Source organism: Equus przewalskii, chromosome 1 (genome assembly GCF_037783145.1).
Source record: "Equus przewalskii isolate Varuska chromosome 1, EquPr2, whole genome shotgun sequence".
In the NCBI taxonomy this organism is placed as follows: Eukaryota; Metazoa; Chordata; class Mammalia; order Perissodactyla; family Equidae; genus Equus; species Equus przewalskii.
Window position 1 is genome coordinate 145,058,366 of NC_091831.1, and position 20,092 is coordinate 145,078,457.

A 20,092-nucleotide genomic window follows, 5' to 3' on the forward strand; every position below is an offset into this window, starting at 1 on the left:
ATCTTTGAAGGGCAAAAACTTGAAATCTTTGGAGGACAAAATCTCTGAAGGACAAAAGACAAGAAGACTCTATCCAGCAAAAACATCCTTCAGATATGATGGAGAAATAAAAACTTTCCCAGATAAACAAAAGTTAAGGGAGTCCATAGCCATGAGACCCCCTCTACTAGAAATCCTCAAGAAGCCCCTCATAGCTTAAAAAACAGCAAAAGGGAGAAAGGGTTACAAAGCACGGAGTGAGGAGATAAACAGGAAGACAAAATCAGAAAATTGTAGCTATACATCAGAATAGGTTAGGAAATACTCAAGTATAGCATTAAAGATAAAGGGAAAGAAAACACCAAAAACAAAGATAATCTCGTCATTTTAACCACAAACTCACAACACAACATGGAATAAGATGTGAGAAAAAAAATTTAGGAGAAGAGGAAAGGGACTGACTCAGTTTAGTCTAAGGAAATAAGAGGCTGTCAGAAAATGGACTATCTTATCTATGAGATTTTTAATACAAATCTCATGGTAACCACTAAACAAAAAAGCAGACAGAGATACAAATAATAAATAAAGAGAAAACAAAGAAAGACAACATAAGAAACTACATAACTCAATTGGAAGGCCAAAATACACAGGACAAGAAACAAAGGAAATGCAGGAGAACCAGAAAACGAGTGATAAAATGGCAGCATTAAGTCTTCATATATCGATAACCACCCTAAACACAAACGGTTTGAATTCTCCAATGAAAAGACAGTGGTGAGATGGATTAAAGAAAAAGACCCAACAAAATGTTGCCTCCAGGAAACACATCTCAGCTCCAACGACAAACACAGGCTCAGTGTGAAGGGATGGAAGATGACACTCCAAGCTAATGGCAAACAAAAGGAAGCAGAGGTCGCAATACTTATGTTAAAATAGACTTCAAGATAAGACAGTCAATGAGAGACAAAGAGGGGCAGTACATAGTGATCAAAGGGACACTCCAACAATAAGCTATAACACTTATAAATATCTATGCACCCAACACAGGAGCACCAAAATACATAAAGCAACTATTAACAAACCTAAAAGAGGACAGTAATAATGACACAATAATAGTAGGGGACCTCAACACTGCACTCACATCAATGAAAAGATCATCCAGACAGAAAATCAACAAGGAAACACTGGAATTAAATGAAAAGCTGGACCAGTTGGACTTAATAGACATATATAGAACACTCCATCCAAACAGCAGTATACACATTTTTCTCAAGTGCACATGGAACATTCTCAAAGACAGACCAAACGTTGGGAAACAAGGCAAGCCTCAATAGATTTAAGAAGATTCACATAATAACAAGCATTTTTCAGCTCACAATGCTATCAAGCTAGAAATTAATTATGAGAAAAAAAGCTGAGAAAGGGACAAAGATGTGGTGACCAAACAACATGCTATTGAACAACCAATGGACCACTAAAGAAATTAAATGAGAAATCAAAAAATATCTGGAGACTAATGAAAATGAAAACATACCATACCAATTCATATGGGATGTGGCAAAAGTGGTTCTAAGGGAAATTCATCGCAATAAAGGCTCACCTTAACAAAGAAGAAAAACCCCAAATAGGCAATCTCGAACTACACCTAACTGAACTAGAAAAAGAACAAACAAAGCTCAAAGTCAGCAGAAGGAAAGAAATAATAAAAATCAGAGCAGAAATAAATGCAATTGAAACAAAAAAGGCAGAAGAAAGGATCAATGAAAGAAAGAGCTGGTTCTTTGAGAAGATAAACAAAATTGACGAACCCCTAGCCAGACTTACAAAGAAAAAAGGAGAGAAAGCCCTGATAAAATAGAAATCAAAGAGGAAAAATTTCAACATATACTGTAGAAATGCAAAGGATTATAAGAGAGTACTACAAAAATGGACAATCTAGAGGAAATGGATAAATTCTTATACTCCTTCAACCTCCCAAAGTTGAATCAAGAAGAAATAGATAATCTGAATAGAGCAATCACAAGAGATTGAAACAGTAAGCAAAAGCATCCCAAAAAATAAACTCCCAGGACCAGACAGCTTCCTGGGAGAAGTCTACCAAATTTTCAGAGAGGATCTAATACCCATCCTTCTCAAGCTATTCCAAAAACTCAGGGAAGATGGAATGCTTCCTAACACATTCTACAGGGCCAACATCACTCTGATACCAAAGACTGACAAAGACAACACAAAAAAGGAAAACTACAGTACAAAATCGCTGATGAACAAACACACAAAAGTCCTCAACAAAATACTGGCAACCCGAATCCAGCAATACATCAGAAAGATCATACATCTTGACCAAGTGAGATTTATACCAGGGACAGAGGGACAAAGGGATGGTCCAACATCTGCAAATCAATGTGATACACCACATTAACAAAATGAGGAACAAAAACCACATGATCATCTCAATAGATGCAGAGGAAGCATTTGACAAGATCCAACAGCCATTTATGATAAAAACTCAAATAAATGGGGATAGAAGGAAATTACCTCAACATAATAAAGGCCATATATGACAAACCCATAGCCAACATCATACTCAATGGGGAAAAACTGAACGCCATCCCTCTGAGAACAGGAACAAGACAAGGATGCTCACTAGCACCACTCTTATTCAACATAGTATTGGAGGTTTTGGCCAGAGCAATTAGGCAAGAGAAAGGAATAAAAGGACTCCAAATAGGGGGTGAAGAAGTGAAACTCTCGCTGTTTGCAGACAACATGATCTTATATATGGAAAACCCTGAAGAATCCATCAGAAAACTTAGAAATAATTAACAACTACAGTAGAGATGCAGGGTACAAAATCAACTTACAAAGATCAGTTGCATTTCTATACTCTAGTAACGAACTTACAAAAAGAGAACTCAAGAACAATTCCATTTACAAATGCAACAGAAAGAATAAAATATGTAGGAATAAATTTAACCAAGGAGGTGAAGGACTTATACAATGAAAACTATAAGATATTATTGAAAGAAATATATGATGAAATAAAGGAGACGGAAAGAGATTCCATGCACATAAACTAGTAGAATAAATATAATTAAAATGTCCATACTACCCAAAGCAATCTACAGATTCAATGCAACGCCAACCAGAATACTAATGACATTCTTCATGGAAATAGAGCAAAGAATCCTAAAATATGAGTGGGGCAACCAAAGACACAATTGCTAAAGCAATCCTGAGAAAAAAGAACAAACCTGGAGGCATCACAATCCCAAACTTCAAAATGTACTACCAAGCCATAGTAATCAAAACAGCATAGTACTGGTACAAAAAGAGGCACACAGATGAATGGAACAGAACTGAAAGCCCAGAAATAAAACTGCACATCTACAAACAGCTAATCTTTGACAAAGGTGCCAAGAACATACAATGGAGAAAAGACAGTCTCTTCGATAAACAGTGTTGGGAAAACTGGACAGCCACATGCAAAAGAACGAAAGTAGACCATTATCTCACGCCATACACAAAAGTAAACTCAGAATGGATCAAAGACTTGAAGATAAGTCCTGAAACCATAAAACTCTTGCAAGATAATATAGGTAGTGCACTCCTTAACAGTGAAGTTAAAAGGATCTTTTCAAATACCATGCCTTCTCAGACAAGGGAAACAAAAGAAAAAGTAAACAAGTGGGACTTCATCAAACTAAAGAGCTTGTGCAAGGCAAAAGAAACTAGGATCAAAACAAAAAGACAACCCACCAATTCGGAGAAAATATTTGCAAATTATATATCTGATAAGAGGTTATCTCTATAATATATAAGGAGCTCACACAACTGAACAACAAAAAAACAAACAGCCTGATCAAAAAATGGGCAGAGGATATGAACAGACATTTTTCCAAAGAAGATATACAGATAGCCAAGAAACACATGAAAAGACATTCAACATCACTAATCATAGGGAAATGCAAATCAAAACTACACTAAGATACCACCTAACACCCCTTAAAATGGTTATAATCACTAAGACTAAAAATAACAAATGTTAGAGAAGGTACGGAGAAAAGGGAACCCTCATATACTGCTGGTGGCAATGCAAACTGGTGCAGCCACTATGGAAAACAGTATGGAGATTCCATAAAAAACTAAAAACAGAAATACCATATGACCCAGCTATCCCACTACTGAGTATCTACCCAAACAACTCGAAATCAGGAATCCAAAGTAACATATGCGCCCCTATGTTCACTGCAGAACTATTCACAGTAGCCAAGACATGGGAACAATCCAAGTGCCCAATGACCGATGATTGGATAAAGAAGATGTGGTGTATATATATACAATGGAATACTACTCAGCCATAAAAGAAGACAACATCATCCCATTTGTATCAACATGGATGGACCTGGAGGGTACTATGCTAAGCAAAGGAGAGCATTTATGTGGTGACAGATAAGAAATAAGGTACAACTGAAATTTCACAATGATGTAAATTATTACAAATTCAATAACAAAAACAGTATACCCCTCTCCCCCCCAAAACCAAATCACAACTATAAATACTATTTCCAAGCAAGCTTAAAGATGCAAATACAAGAACAAATTCAACCAGAATTTGGGGGGGGGGGGGGAATCAAGTGACAGAACTCAGAAAAAATTAAAAAGAAAAAAATCTTTTCAGCAATGAAAACTAAAAAAGAAGAAATAAAGAAGTAAATGGACACAAAAGAAGCAGTATTTCTAAAATTAGAAAAGATGAAGATTCAAGAGAAAGTGGTATTGAACATAGTCAAAGATCAGACATTCAAAAGTATAACAAGAAAACTTTCCAGAATAGAAAAAGCTTGAAACGTGTATTGAAAGACACAGACCTGAGAACAGCAACCCAGAATAACAAATACCAAGACATATTGTAAGTAATTCATACTTAGAATTACTGAACTGTATGACAACAGGAAAAAAATCCTTTGGGCATCTAGGCCAGATGTAGGCAAACTTTTTCTTACAGAACCAGACAGTAAATATTTTAGGCTTACAGACACTAGTGTGAAAATTATATGAAATTCAAATATCAGTGTCCACAGCTATGCTCATTGTTTTCCATACTGTTCATGGCACTGCATGGCAAAAGCAGTCAAAAACAATATGTAACATGTAAAGGAATAGACATGGTTTTGTACACTAAAACTATGTTTAGAAAGACAGGTAGTCAGCCTGTGGTCAGTAATTTTCAAACCCCCTGATCTAGACCTGCACTGAGTGACTTTATAACGGAAAGGAAATTAAACTATTCTAAATAGCATGGCTTCATAAGCAGTGCATAGGTCCGCGCCCAGGATCCAAACCTGTGAACCCCAGGCCACAGAAGCAGAGCACACGAACTTAACCACTTGGCCACAGGGCTGGCCCCTAGACTATATTTAATACTTTAAAAATAACCTAGTGCCAGTTCCAGTGGCCTAGTGGTTAAATTTGGTGCACTCCGCTTCAGCAGCCCGAGTTTGGTTCCCGGGCACAGACCTACACCACTCCTCAATGGCCATGCTGTGGTGGTGGCTCACATACAAAAAGAGGAAGACTGTCAACAGATGTTAGCTTCAGGGCCGATCTTACTCAGCAAACAAACAAACAAACAAAACACAATGAAATCTGTATTTCCGAGGATCTTAATAAATATTTGTTAATCTCTTGGGATTTCCTACAAATTACTAAAATCCTAAAAAAAGGTTTAAATGTCCATGCTTACCTCAACACTGAAACATAATCCAACCAAGTATAGCACCAAAGCACTGTGTAAAAAACATTGCGATGATTTTCTAATAAGTTCCCTGTCTACTTCAGAAAAACCAACCCTCGACCTATTCTTCTCAAAAATAAAAGTACCTCTTTTAACTACATTTATCTGAATACAGGAAAGGCTACAGCGATACATAATCAATAGCTGTCCTTCATTAACCCCTACATGCAGGACATTGTCCTAAGCACTTTCTAATATATTATTTCACTTAATATTTTCAACAACATAGTGTCCATTATTTCCATTTTATGACTGAGGAAAATGAAGGAGAGAAAAATGAGAGAAATGTTTTAAGTAACAATTTCTGGATAATTTCAAGAAAATAACCAGTAATGTAAAAATAGCATATTTATTACCAACAAAAATTTTAAAACTAAAAAGTTACCAAAATTCCAATTTCCCATCACCCTTTAAAGTCTTTTTTTCACTTCTGCTCTTTTTCTAAATAGTCATTCACAATGGTTTATTTTCCTGCAGAATCCCCGGCTACGCAAAGCCTTAAAACAGGGTCAACCTGCAAACAGCTATGTTTACAAATTGGCAGTTAGGAACTCAAAATCAAACTTCTCATAGAAACATTGTTACAAATGGGGGTTAGAGTTCCAGGGCAGCTCCCATGGGATATTTTTACCCATAAAATAACTGAACAGAAAATACAGAATCTAAACCATTATACAAACAATATAAAAAACTATATTCCATATCTCAACATAAGGCCTATCTGTACCCATGTTAAAATTATAGAGCTCTAGTGCTGGGAAAACTGGATATCCAAGTGCAAAAAGATGAAGTTGGACAGTAACTTACACCAAATACAAAAATTAACTCAAAATGGATCCAAGGCCTTAAGTTAAGAGCTACAACTATAAAACTCTAATTAGAAAACATAAGGGAAAAGTTCATGACATTCGATTTGGGAATGATTTCTTGGATATGACACCAAAAGCACAGGCAACAAAAGAAAAAAAAAGATAAACTGGACTACATCAAAATTAAAAACTTTTGTACATCTAAGGACACTATCAACAGAGTGAAAAGGCAGCCCATGGAATGGGAGAAATATGTACACATCATATATCGCATGAAGGGTTAATATCCAGAATATATTTTAAAAACCCCTAGAACTCAACAAAAAACCCCCAAATAACCCAATTCAAAAATGGGCAAAAGAACAGGCATTTCTCCAAAGAAGATACACAAATGGTAAGTACATGAAAAATGCTCAACATCACTAATCATTAGGGAAATGCAAATCAAAACCACAATGAGATACCACTTCACACCCACCAGAAGAGCTATTATCAAAAAACAGAAAATAAGTATCAGCGAGGATGTGGAGAAATCGGAATCCTGTGCACTGCTGAGAGGAATCCAAAAAGGTATAGCCATTGTGAAAAATACTATAGTAGTTCCTCAAAAATATTTAAACACAGAATTACCATATGATCTAGCAATTCTACTTCTAGGTATATGCTCCAAAGAACTGGAAAGAAGGTAGGGCCAGCCCCGGGGCCGAGTGGTTGGGTTCGCACGCTCCACTTTGGCACCCTTGGTTTCACCGGTTCGGATCCTGGGCCCAGACATGGCACCACTCATCAAGCCATGTTGAGGCAGCGTCCCACATAGCACAACCAGAAGGATCTACAACCAGAATACACAACTATGTACTGGGAGGGCTTTGGGGAGAAGAAGGAAAAAAAAAAAGAGAAGACTGGCAACAGATTCTAGCTCAGGTGCCAATCTTTAAGAAAAATAAAATAACATAATTGAAAGATGGGACTCAAATAGATATGGGTACCCCCATATTCACAGTAGCATTATTCACAAGAGCCAAAAGTTAAAGGCAAAAGTGTCTATCGATGGATGAATGGATAAACAAAATGTGGTATATACATACAATGGCATACTATTCAGCCTTAAAAAGGAAGGAAATTCGGCAATATGCTACAACATGGATGAACTTTGAGGAACTTATGCTAAGCAAAATAAGTCAGTTACAAAAAGAGAAATATTTAAGATGATTTCATTTACACGAGGTACCTAGAGAAGTCAAATTCATAAAGACAGAAAAAATGGTGGTTGCCAGGGCCTAGGGAAAGGAGGGGAAAGAGGGCTATTGTTTAACAGACACGGAGTTTCAGTTTGGGAAGACAAAAAAGTTCTGGAGGTGGATAGTGATAATGGCTGCACAAGATAAATGTATTTAATATCACTGAACTGCACATTTTAAAATGGTTGAAAATAGTAAATTTTATGTCATATATATTTTACCACAATTTTTTAACAAAGCTATATATCTTTATCTAATCCCTTTTTCCAAGCCACTAATGACAGAGTAAGGTAAAGGTTCCCAACAGGGAGAAAGACAAGGATTCTGGAATGGGATAACAAAACCTCTTTTTTAATAAACTACAGTGAAAAGGAGAAGAACAGAACAGAGACAGAAGTAAGTACAGGAAAGAGGACCAAGTAAAATTTGCCCTCCTATTTTGCCTTTTAAATATTTACTTCTTAAAAGACATAAAACAAGCCGTAGACCAAAAAAAAAACAAAAAACAAAAAAATGGTGGATCAGGTATAAAAATTACAGAAGTATTTCATCTAAATTCTAAATTTCAAAGTTCAGTATATACTTTATCTTTCTGAGCTTATCATAACAGGAAATAGAATGGAAGGATAAGCAGGGTGGGGAGAAAGAGGGCTTCCAGGAAAAGATGATAAAAATTGTAGAGGAGGTATTGACGAAAGATAGTTTTGGGGGAACTACAGTGTTTAGAGAAGAGGAAAAAGCAATCTAGGGCCAGTTGGGGAATTATTCTCTTTCTTTACCATCAATCTAACCAGTTTGAACCCTTTCCTTTGGTCTAAACCAAGAAGGTAAGGGAGTTTATCCCAAGCAAACTGAGGCCAAAGAAGTCATGGAATTACAAACTATAGCTCCAAAAAAGAGAGGAGAGCTCTTCTAACTAATTGGAAATTTGCCTAAAGATCCATTTTTATACATTAATTAGGTTCTGCCTACACAATAGAAAGCTGGAAAAAATGCCCCTACCAGCCTAAGAACAATAAAACAACTGGATAAACTAAAAAGTTAAACTTTTCTGGAACCCATCAGAGAGCTGAGGACTGAGGGCAACCAAATAAAGATCCAAGAAAAGACAAGCCCTTTCTAGAAGAGACAGGATGGAAGTGCGGGCTCACCTGTAGCACAGCAAGAAAAGACAGATGGTGGTACCATAAAAGGAGGTAAAAAGAATTGAATGAAAGTTGTTAATAAACTCCTAAAGGCAAAGTGTGGGCTAGCATAAGCATGTAGTACTCTTGGGAGCCTTAGACACAAAGGGATTTCAAATTTATTTGCAGGATCTTTGCCAAAGACCTCCACCAGGTGCTCACAATATGAGAACAGGAGACTGGAAAGAGTCGTCTTCTTTGGTGCAAGGCTGAAGAGGAGAACATCCTCTACTATGGGAAAAATCAAAGCCCAAATCAGATCATTCTCCCCTAAGGAACAAAGACTTTAAGGCTGAGGGAGGGGCAGCAAGTCCAGTCAGCCCAGGGGCACAAGCGAAAACATAACTAAGGATGAGAGTAGAGTGAAAGAAAAATCCCTCACCACTAGGGGAGAGGCAGGAAAAAGTCTTGGGCCCAAGATCTTATACCAACGCCATTAGACATCTCCTACCATGGAGGAAGGCTCAGGAAACTCTCTTCCAAACAAGATCTGAAAAGATACAAGACCTACTCTGGCATAGAGGAGCAGGATCACTGAGAGAGCCCCATCCCTAATGACAGACACACAGGGCCTATCCAAGGTTGAAACTGAACCAAGACAACAAAAACATTCTGTGACTCCACCACCAGGTCAAAAAGCACCAATTAACACAACAGCGATCTACCACTGGGAGAAGGTCAGAAGCACTAGATTCCACATAGAGGCACAAGTGCATAGGAAAAGCCATAACCTGAGAATCGATCAGGAAAACTGAGAAACACTTTCTCAGACCTCAACTTGTAGCCTAAGCACAAAGTAACGAGAGAAATTTGAAGTCAAGGGTCCACCCTCTGCAACAACAAAACTGAAACTCAGCTTAACCCAACTCCCCACAATAAAAGTCCGGGTATGCAATTTTCCTGGTATGAATACTATTTACTCAGTCTTTATCGTTCTGTTCATGATATGCAGCATTAAATAAAATTGCAATATACACAAAAAAGGAAGAATATACAACCCACTGTCAAGAGACAAAGCATTCAAGAGAACCAAAAATCAGTAAGGTTAAAAACAGAAAATTCAATGAAACCAAAGACTGATTTTTTTAAAAAGATCAGTAAACTGATAAATCTCTAGTAAGACTGAAAAAAAAGGGAGAAGACACAAATTACCAATATCGGGAATGGAAAAGTGAACATCAGTAGACATTCTACAGACAGTAAAAGAAAAATAATGGAACATTACAATTTTATGCCCATACATTCAATAATTTAGATGAAATGGTCAAATTCCTCAAAAAATATGAACCACCAAAGCTCACACAAGAATAAATAAACTGACCAGTCCTATATCTATTTTTAAAACTGAAATTGTAGGAAAAGCCTCCAACATAGCAAACTCCAGGCCCAGATGACTTCACTGGAGAATCCTACCAAACATCTAAAAAAAACCCAAAACAAACAAACAAAAAATCTACACAAAGTCTTCTAGATAATAGAAGAGAAGGGAACCTGTCCCAACTCATTTTATGAGGTCACCATCATCCTGATACTAAAACCAAACAAAGACAATACAAATTAATTGGGCTAAGTACCAGTCAGAAACTGCCTACACAACATCTGCAATAACCTAATTTTATTACCTAATCTTAAAAAATAAAGGAAACAGTTTTAAACATACATACACAGCCTCATCTTGGTAACCCTACTATTTATGTTAGCATTTAACACATCCTCTAGGTTCTTTAGAGCTCTATTACTAGATAAGTTCTTTTGTTTTACCAGTAATAATAGAATAAAAAAAGTGAAGATTGGGAAATGAGTACACTAGGGAAATAAATCTAATGAATGAAAATAATATAATCTAAGTAGATTATATCAGAAAACAAACACAGCAAGGGGGGAGCAATAACATTTTTAAGCCTAAGAACTAATGACACTGGGGGGAAAGTATACAATATAAAACATTTCCACTTTTTCAACATATGAACCGGATCTCACTTACGGAATAGAAATAGGTGATTGCTCGGCAATCTAAAACTGGGCAATGAAGTTTGCTTTCTATTTACCTGCAGCCCAGCTAAAAGAATTGGGGTGGGGGGGAGCAAGCGTCTTCCAAATGCTCATTATAAACTGCAGTATTAATTCTGCTAGTTGCTCTATCACCTCTAAATTTCAGATTCACATCCAAAGCCTTCTCAACACTTTCACCGGGCACTTCAATTTCAACTTACCCAAAAGTGAATTCACTTTTCCCATCCCAATCCATACCCAAACCTGCTCTTCCTACTGTATTTTTCCTACCATATTCTTGATCACAAGTAATGCTACCATCATGTACCTAATCAACCAAGCCAGAAACCATCCTAAACATCCTGGTCACTCTTCCTCTCCCTTGCTCCCCCTACAGTCAATCACCAAATCCTGACGATTTTAACTCAAATATTTCTCAAGTCTTGTCCCCTTTAAATCTATCCTCCACACCCCGCAAACGTGCCTGTTCCTTCCATCAACTCCCTTCAAAATAAAGACTAACTCTGGCATTATATGCAAAACCTACAAGATCTACTTCTACTTCTCCAAGTCTTCTTTCATTGCTATTTGCTGCCTCACTCTTTGCACTCCAGTAACAAGTTTCCTGCCCACACTGCTCTGCCTTTCTGTTTACCTCAAACATTCTTTCCTTTCAACTAATTCTTATCGTCATCATTTAAAGCTCAGCCCAAGCATCATGCACCCCAATAAGTAACTACCTCCACTCCCCCAAGCCTGTGTAAACCTGTGATTATCTCCACCTTAGCTCTTAATAAATCATATTGAAATAATCTTATATCTTAAACTGCACTAAACTGTAAGAGTCTTGAAGGCAGAGATCTTATCTGTAACTCCAGTAACCTGGCACATGAGATAATTCAATCTTTGCTGAACTGAACCATAATTTTTCTCATTTTCCTCAAAGAGACTAGAGAATGGGGAAAAGACTATTCACTGAAACACAATCCTTACTGCAGTAATCACTTCTTGCTCACAAAAAGGGGCCTATAAATAAAACTAAAAATGTTCCTTCCTCATAAGGTTTCCTTCCTCTTCACAAAATCCCTGATACCAAGTAATATTTGAAGCAAACAATTATGGTTGCAAATTGTCTTGTGTTAATAACAAGACTATAATAATGATACAAGTATAAACATAGTTGATAATTTGCTATTGAGGTCTTGAGCACACAAATTTCTATCAATACAACAAAACAGCACACTGTATATGAAGGATTCTTAACAAATTATCTAGGACTAACCTAATGTTCATTCTTTCAAGCAAAGGTTTGCCGAATGAAGGAGAGAAGAGGGAAACAAAAGTGGGTAAAAAGTACTAAAAAAAATTGTATACAGATCACAAATCAAATTTTATAGACAACAAAGTCTAAGTTTTCCCTAAAATTTAGGTATATATAAATTATAAGTTGGCTATGTAAAGAATATATGCATGTAAGGTTCCAGAGTAGGATTCTGAGGGAGCTCCTAGAGGAACAACCCTGGGCTAGGTGGTACCAGTCCTGAATCCATCGTTACTTAGCCATGATAGTGATAAGACACTGATTAGTCATGCAATCATTCTAGCACTTCATTCCCTCAACAGCAAAAAAAAGTTATTGGACATCAGATCTGTGTGTTTCACTACATGTAAATTTTACCTAAAAAAAGAGCTGCCAAAATTTGAGATGAGTCATTAATTAATCTGAGCTGTTTTCATCCTTCTATCACATACAACTCATCCAACAGCATCCTAATTAAGACAAACATTTACTACATGCTAAAAAGTCTTCAGAATGGTTCATCATTAATAAAACAAAGACGTTACTGGACTAGATGACTCCTTCGGTCTCCTCTAGCTCTAAATCTCTACAGGTTTGTTAATTTATACTCTATTACAAACGGTATCACTACTAAATTTGTATTAACATTTATATTCGTCAAAGAAAAAGCAGAAAATCACTGCCTTAGTTGATACCAAATGACATATTCAAAAGTGTCACCATCTGTTTTCACTGTCTATATTTCCAGCCTGACTAATCTGAAATTGACAGCTTCAAGTATTGCAACTGTCCACTTTTATTCTCCATCACTTCCCTAAGTTTTCATTAAATGACTTCAGAGAAGGAAGAGATTTCTCTGTCTCTCCCACTTATCACCTAATGAAAGTCAACTAGGGCAGAAGGAGTAAAAAGAGAAGTATTATATAAAGCATTGACTCTAAAACAGGGAGATTTTTTTTTTTTTTAAGATTTTATTTTTTCCTTTTTCTCCCCAACGCCCCCCGGTACATAGTTGTGTATTCTTCGTTGTGGGTTCTTCTAGTTGTGGCATGTGGGACGCTGCCTCAGCGTGGTCTGATGAGCAGTGCCATGTCCGCGCCCAGGATTCGAACTAACGAAACACTGGGCCGCCAGCAGCGGAGCGCGCGAACTTAACCACTCGGCCACGGGGCCAGCCCCTAAAACAGGGAGATTCTTTTCAGCAAACTCTTCCCAACCAAGTGTGTGATAAAGATAGGCGGTCTTTTTGGGTCATTATCTTTGACGTATGATTATTCTCTTTTTTATTAGCTAATATTATAGGATTCTTCAGAAACTACTAAATATAATAAACTTATAACCAAAAATATTTGTCAAAATATAGGAAATATACAAAAAATAAAAGAGCTGCTGAGTTAGGTTGATAAAATTACGGGGTTTTTCCCCCTCAAAGTTTTCTTCAATGAATAACAACCAAAAAAAGAAGACTGTTTTTTCTAAAACCATGATCAATTAATTTTCTCTAGAGAAACAAAATATGTGGGTTAGATATTGATATTGATATTAGATATTGATGACTAAAATGTTCCATGAAAATATGAAGGATTTTTTAAAGATGGCATTATTCAGTTTGTTGATCACCAAAAATATTTAGGTACAGTCATTCAGGTATATGTTTTAAAATACTACCATTAGCACCCCAACTTAAAATCCTGTATGTTCTCAGAAGAAATACCATCAGGGCAAAATCAATATGTGTTATAAACAGAATGAGACTGTATGTCCTTCTCCTGAGGATACACCTGTATTTCTTTAACCTAAGCTTTAATAGAACAATAATTTGGAGATTGTTTAACTTTAATCATCTTGAAAAAAAAATCTATTACACGGTATGAAAGAAATTCATATCAATAAAACTTGAAACACAATGTGTTATTGTAGCAAAAATATTGGTTATGATTAATAAGAACTGAGTACCACAATACTTATGCGAAGCTTTTGTTCCCCTCAAAAAGTACATAGGAAACTTGTCACTCTAGTCTATCATTTTCCATATTACTGTCCTTTCTATGGAATATATATATTCCAACATACTATTTTTTAAATTTACTAGAGTCATCTGTATACATACAAATTACAATGTACATATTGGATACATCAACAAAGAAAATCTGATAAAAAGGGAACTTAATTTTGGCAGAATTTCCCTAAGAGTGTTTTTCATTTAAGTAGTTCTCACCAAAACTGGGCAAGAGGAAAGATATAACTACTTATTTATACTCTTTCAAGAAAAACTTCATTTAAAGAAAATTAACTTTATATTAAACTTACTCTCCAGAAAATCTGGCCAGTAGAAATCTGAAACCCGCAGAACACATTAATTTGATAGTAAGAAAACAATCAATGAGATGTTGACAAAGAAGAAAAATAGTTATTAACTAAAAATCTTTAAAATTACAAAGTAAAACCTCAAGATTTTTGCCCAAAATAAATTTGCATTAAGTATCTGAAATAATTTCCCACTATTCTTGTCACTATCTACCAAGGAAAAACTAATCATTATGATTGCGATAAACTGAAAACAAGGTTACAAAGAATTTTTATTTGAATTGCCAAAGATAAGGTATAATCATAATTCTCTAACAGAAGTGCCCTTTTGTTTGCTACTACTAAAAAAAATTTAAATAAAAAGGTATATTCCCAATGAAGGAAAAATGCTTGATTGTTTGAAATGTGATTGTGAATATTGTCCAAATACTCTTTATTGGCACATCAGAAAATTAAAGTATTGTATAATTATCTCATTTAACAAAATACACTAAAGCAGGTATTTGTAAGGCCAGTGAGGGGTTAATCATTTTCAACTCAACTGGACAGTCATACATACTTGTGGAATATCAGGAAGAAAGCAATTATTACTAAAATCATAGTTTTTTCTCATCTAAAAAGATGCTTATGTGTTCTGGATATTTTTCTTTAACAAATAACATACTCTTCTTTTAATAAAATGTACTTTTAAATTCCTACTTAAAGATTACCTTAACTGGTCAACATGAAAAACTTAAAATGTCAGGTTATGCTGCTTACAGGGTCTTACTCCTCCCCTTCTTATTTATTTTTAGTAACATCTCTACTTTTTTAGTTTCCAATTTCTCAATATAGAAGTATTCAGTCCAAAGAAAAGAAAAACTTCTTCCCAAACTACATAAGCCATTATTACTAAATCCCAATTATTTCTTAAGAATTCAAGTGCCTTCTAATAGGACAGTTTCATGTTTCTTTAATCGAAGTGGCAAACATACTTCCTTGTCCTAAATTATTAAAGCTATTATGAAAACCTGATTGCTAGAACTTGAAGTCAAAGCACTGCTGATGATCCACGTTTAATCTAGACATACTTCCTTTTCTACAATCTCTCTAAATTAATACAGGAGAGCCTATAAATACCATAAAATATGGGTTCACTAATACAGTCAACTGACCTACTGTGACCCTACATTAAAGTTAAAAGACTTTTTATGCAAATACTTTATAACACTATTTTTTTTAATGGTATTTTGGTGTTTCTTTTCACTCTTTTCTAAAAATACCATACTAACTGGGGGACCTGCAGATGAGGTAAACAAACAAAATGGCTGGTCAAACCATTAAATCACATTTGTCCTTAAGGTCCCGTGATTCTTCTTGAGACCACACTTAGTCTCACCCCTCATTATTGACAGATTCACAAGATTCCCAAAGGACTCCAAGAGGCCCAAGCTTCTCACTATGACTCTACCCCAACCATATCTTTCTCCCCTAGACAATGTTCCTACATGTCAAACCTTTTCTCATCAGTCAGCGCATAAAAGCTTTCCTCTATATTCCACTGCCTCTGAACCCTCACCTGCTGTTTGTGGTATCAGTGAGTTTATTTGATAAACTAACCTGCGCTAACATTGTCAATAAAATACAAGAGTTTAAAGTTTCTCTTCAAGAGAATTTGTGACTTTAAACAGAATATTTTAGAAAGAATTTCATAAAACACAGAAGAGAGACAAAGTTTGGCATCGGCAATTCTCAAATTATACCACATAGTCAACCACCTAGTCTATCTATTTGTATTGTAGATCCAAGTACAATTTAATACAGTTTAAATTAAAAATGAATGTAGTCATACAACCAGTAGAGAATATATGTCTGTCTTAGATGTATGCCTCACGGCAAATGTCAACTTAGTGGAAACTAAAATTGGTTTTATCTAAGTCCTGTATCTGTGAAATCTTCTCATCTTCAAGGTGGGGCAAAGGACCCCTCTATGGCCAATCCAGTTAAATTGGTCAGTGAACTTTTTAACCTACCCAGAAGACTTATTTAGAGCACACCATACATGAGGTCTTCTCAGCACTTTTGATACAGTAGTTCCCCCTCATCTGTGGGAAATCCATCCCAAGACCCCCAGTGGATGCCTGAAACTGCAGGTAATACCAAATCTTATATATACTGTTTTTTCCTATACATACATACTTATAAAGTTTAATTTATAAATTAGGCACAGGAAGAGATTAACAACAATAGCTAATAATAAAATAGAACAACCATAACAATACACTGTAATAAAAGTTATGTGAATGTGGTCTCTCTCTAGGTATCTCATTGTACTGTACTCACCCTTCTTGTGATGATGTGAGATGATATAATGCCTCCCTGATGAGATGAAGTGAGGTGAATGAAGTAGGCATTGCAACCATAGTGTTACTCTCAGACAGAGGGTGACAGTGGTGACTAAAACCGTGTAAAGCCAAACAGTGGACAAGGGGGGAACTAATGTATTTATGACTTAAAAGTGTCTCTTCTACTTTACAATTTCACAACAACTTGGTAAATTACAAACATAATTAGATATTGTTTATTTTGGATTCTGACAAACCACTTTCTTCTCTATCACATTAATCCAAACCATAGTCTCCTAGGACTGAGATAATTTAATACCATTTTATTCAATCTGCAACTAATTCTATAGTTATGAGCCTATAGTCTAGTATATCCCTTCTGAACAAAAAGTCCAAGTTTTTTTTAACCAGAACTGGATGGACTCTATTATATAACAATCTTGTGCCAGAAATCTCAAACATGGGATCAACTAAATGAATTTGGGAAAGATAAAACTTCCCCAATTCTTAATTTTTTAAGAGTGAAAAAAGAATAAAATTACTAGCTCAAATGAAATGCCTGAGAGACACCATGTAGAATGGAATATTATAAAACATACCAATCCTATTTGTTTTTTCTATGCAATCCTACTTGGAATTTCTATACAGCTACAAGTCCACAGAGGTTAAGAACTATACCATTTAGAGCTTTTACATCCTTTCAACCCCCACTGAGGAGAATTAAAAGAGCACAGGTACTGAATAAATTAGAATTAAAACAATTTGGGAGAATTCTTGAAGACAAAGTCTACATACAATGCTCACTCAGCTAACTGGAAACGAAAATTAAAAATATTAATGCTTCATAAATTACCCAAAGAGGTCATTAAAATACAGATAAAGCCTACACTAGACCAATAATTTATTTTACACCCTTTTAAGTCACATATTTGGTCTTATTTTTAAAACAAATTGACTCAGCAAGTATCTAACATGCCCTCACCTTCAATTCTCACCCCATATCCTTTTGGTCCTAGAAGATAAGTATGAAGTTCAACTCAATCCTAAAAGATTGCTTCACATAAGAGCTACACTTTGCCTTGACTGTCTTTATGACCTTGGGGGAAATCTACCAAATGACGACTATAATGATGTTTGTGTGCTCCTGTTTATTACTGAAATTTAATCCTAATATCATGCTAACAATAGTGATGCCTTCTAAACTGGACCTCTGGAGAGGTGAAAGCCTTTGAGTAACAAACATCAAATGATACGTACTACAAACCACATTAAGACTTAATTTAATTAGTTTAAAAAAAAAAAAAAAAACACTACAAAGGCCCTAACTTCAACAAGATCCAAAAACAAATTCTGAAAAACACCAACAGCCTCCTTACTACTTCTCTTTATGGACAACTGGTCTGCAGTGTAAAAAAAAAAAAAAAGGCATGAAACTAGCTTCAACTAGCCATTTCCTTGCTTTTATAAGGCTAACAGCTGGACAACTAATAACAATTTAAAACTTGGCAAAGAATCGGGAGAAGGTATATAAAGAAATCTACAATCTGAAAATTGCGAAGATAAATCTATCACTTCAAGTCAGCAATTTGTATACCCATGTTGGGTAGCAATCTTCGTACTGCTTCATTAGCATCAGAAAGATAAATCCCTGCCTTGGAGGAACATTTACTAAGTACATTTCATTTCAGGATCTAAGGGCAGTTTACGAGCAGTATCTCTTTAGGCTTCCCTAAGGTACTATAAAGTGCTTAACATCATTCACACATCCAGCCACCACTAGGGTGATAAGTAAATAAACACGATTTACTTATGCAATTATTTACCACGGAATTCAAGTCAAGAAAGCAAAACTAAACATCCACAGAGGCATTTAATACCCAAAGAAAACGTAGAATACTACAGACGATAACATTCACCCTTAATTGACCACTACAGAAACCAGAGGCCTTCCACATGGGCTGTTCTTTACTACCACTCTTGATTTGAAAAAGTAACAATGTCAACTCAACATTTTAACAGTACAGAAGATAAACAGAACTTAGTGAAATCTCTTCTTCCAGATCCTCAAAAGGTGTTTATAAAAACCGAGATAGAGCAACGCCCCCCTAAAAGCACCCTACTACAGAGAATGAAATACCAAAAACATCAGGTGGACCAAGAAAAACACCATGTAGAATGGAATATTATAAAAGAAAAGCTGATCTAACTCAATCACCCGGAGGGACCACAGGGTTTGGGACTAAGAACGTGAGACCGAGGTGGGGGTGGGTAGCAAAGTGAAATCTAACCCCAGAAATCACAACACAGGCCGCAGCCTGAGAGCCGAAGCTGGCGGGAAGTGAGCTCCCTTTTCTGTTCCCAGGGGAAAGTCCAGAGAAAAGCAGCTCCACACAGCGGACGTACGAGGCGCCAATAGTGCATGCCTACCAAGGCGCCGGAGCCGCTGGAGAACCCGGTTGAGAAGGGGAGGAGATCCCGGCAGACGGCCCTGGAAGAGGAGGAGGACTAAGGCTGGGAGCAGCGGCAGCGTCTGGACGAGGGGGATTACCTAACTGTGACGACAGAGAAGTGTCCTCAGGCTCCGGCGATGGTCTCGACTGCGCAATGTGTGGTGTCTTTCCCGCTTAGCCAGCAGCAGCAACAGAACCAGCTCCTTCAGCCAGTCGCCATTTCCCGCCTACCGACCTGCTGCACCGCACGGACAGGGACCCGGATGGAAAGCGGCCTCTCCGCGCAGGCGCTTTGGCTTCCTCCTCCCCCTCCCGCCACAATTCCGCGAGGTGGGAAGGAAGGAATGCGGACGGCCACAGCGGCAAAAAAAAAAACACAACTTTTACTTCCGTGAAGAGCGTTGGAGTTCCTGCTGCCGGAAGAAACTCGCGAGCCCGAATTCCTGACAAAAATTGAACGCAAGGCCTTAGCACCGGATGGAGAAACAAGCACAAAACCTATCAAGATACGCCAGCGCCTGGGGGATATTTGTACTTTAGGGGCCTCCGTAGCTGGCTGTGTAGTGGTCGCAGGGGGAGTAGGGAGTAAAGCGTTGGGAGTGGAGAGGCGGGGATCCGAAGGACGGTTTTTCCTCCCGCTGCTAACGGAACTGCTTAGGCAGAACTGGGAGGGGGAGCGCGCCCTCGCCCCGGAGGCGGGGCTTAGGAGCGC

General features: G+C 36.9%; 1 protein-coding gene across 3 annotated transcripts in view; it reads right to left on the reverse strand.

The window, feature by feature from the left end:
• The window catches only part of CTDSPL2 (CTD small phosphatase like 2), an 89,582-nt gene extending 69,490 nt beyond the window's left edge, over positions 1-20,092 (reverse strand). The window contains exon 1 of one of the 3 annotated variants that reach the window (XM_008531242.2): positions 19,479-20,092. The gene's annotated coding sequence lies outside the window, so the exon portion shown is untranslated. Of the gene's footprint in view, positions 1-19,357 lie in introns of all 3 variants that reach the window. The other 2 variants (XM_008531243.2, XM_070581819.1) reach the window with 2 other exon arrangements.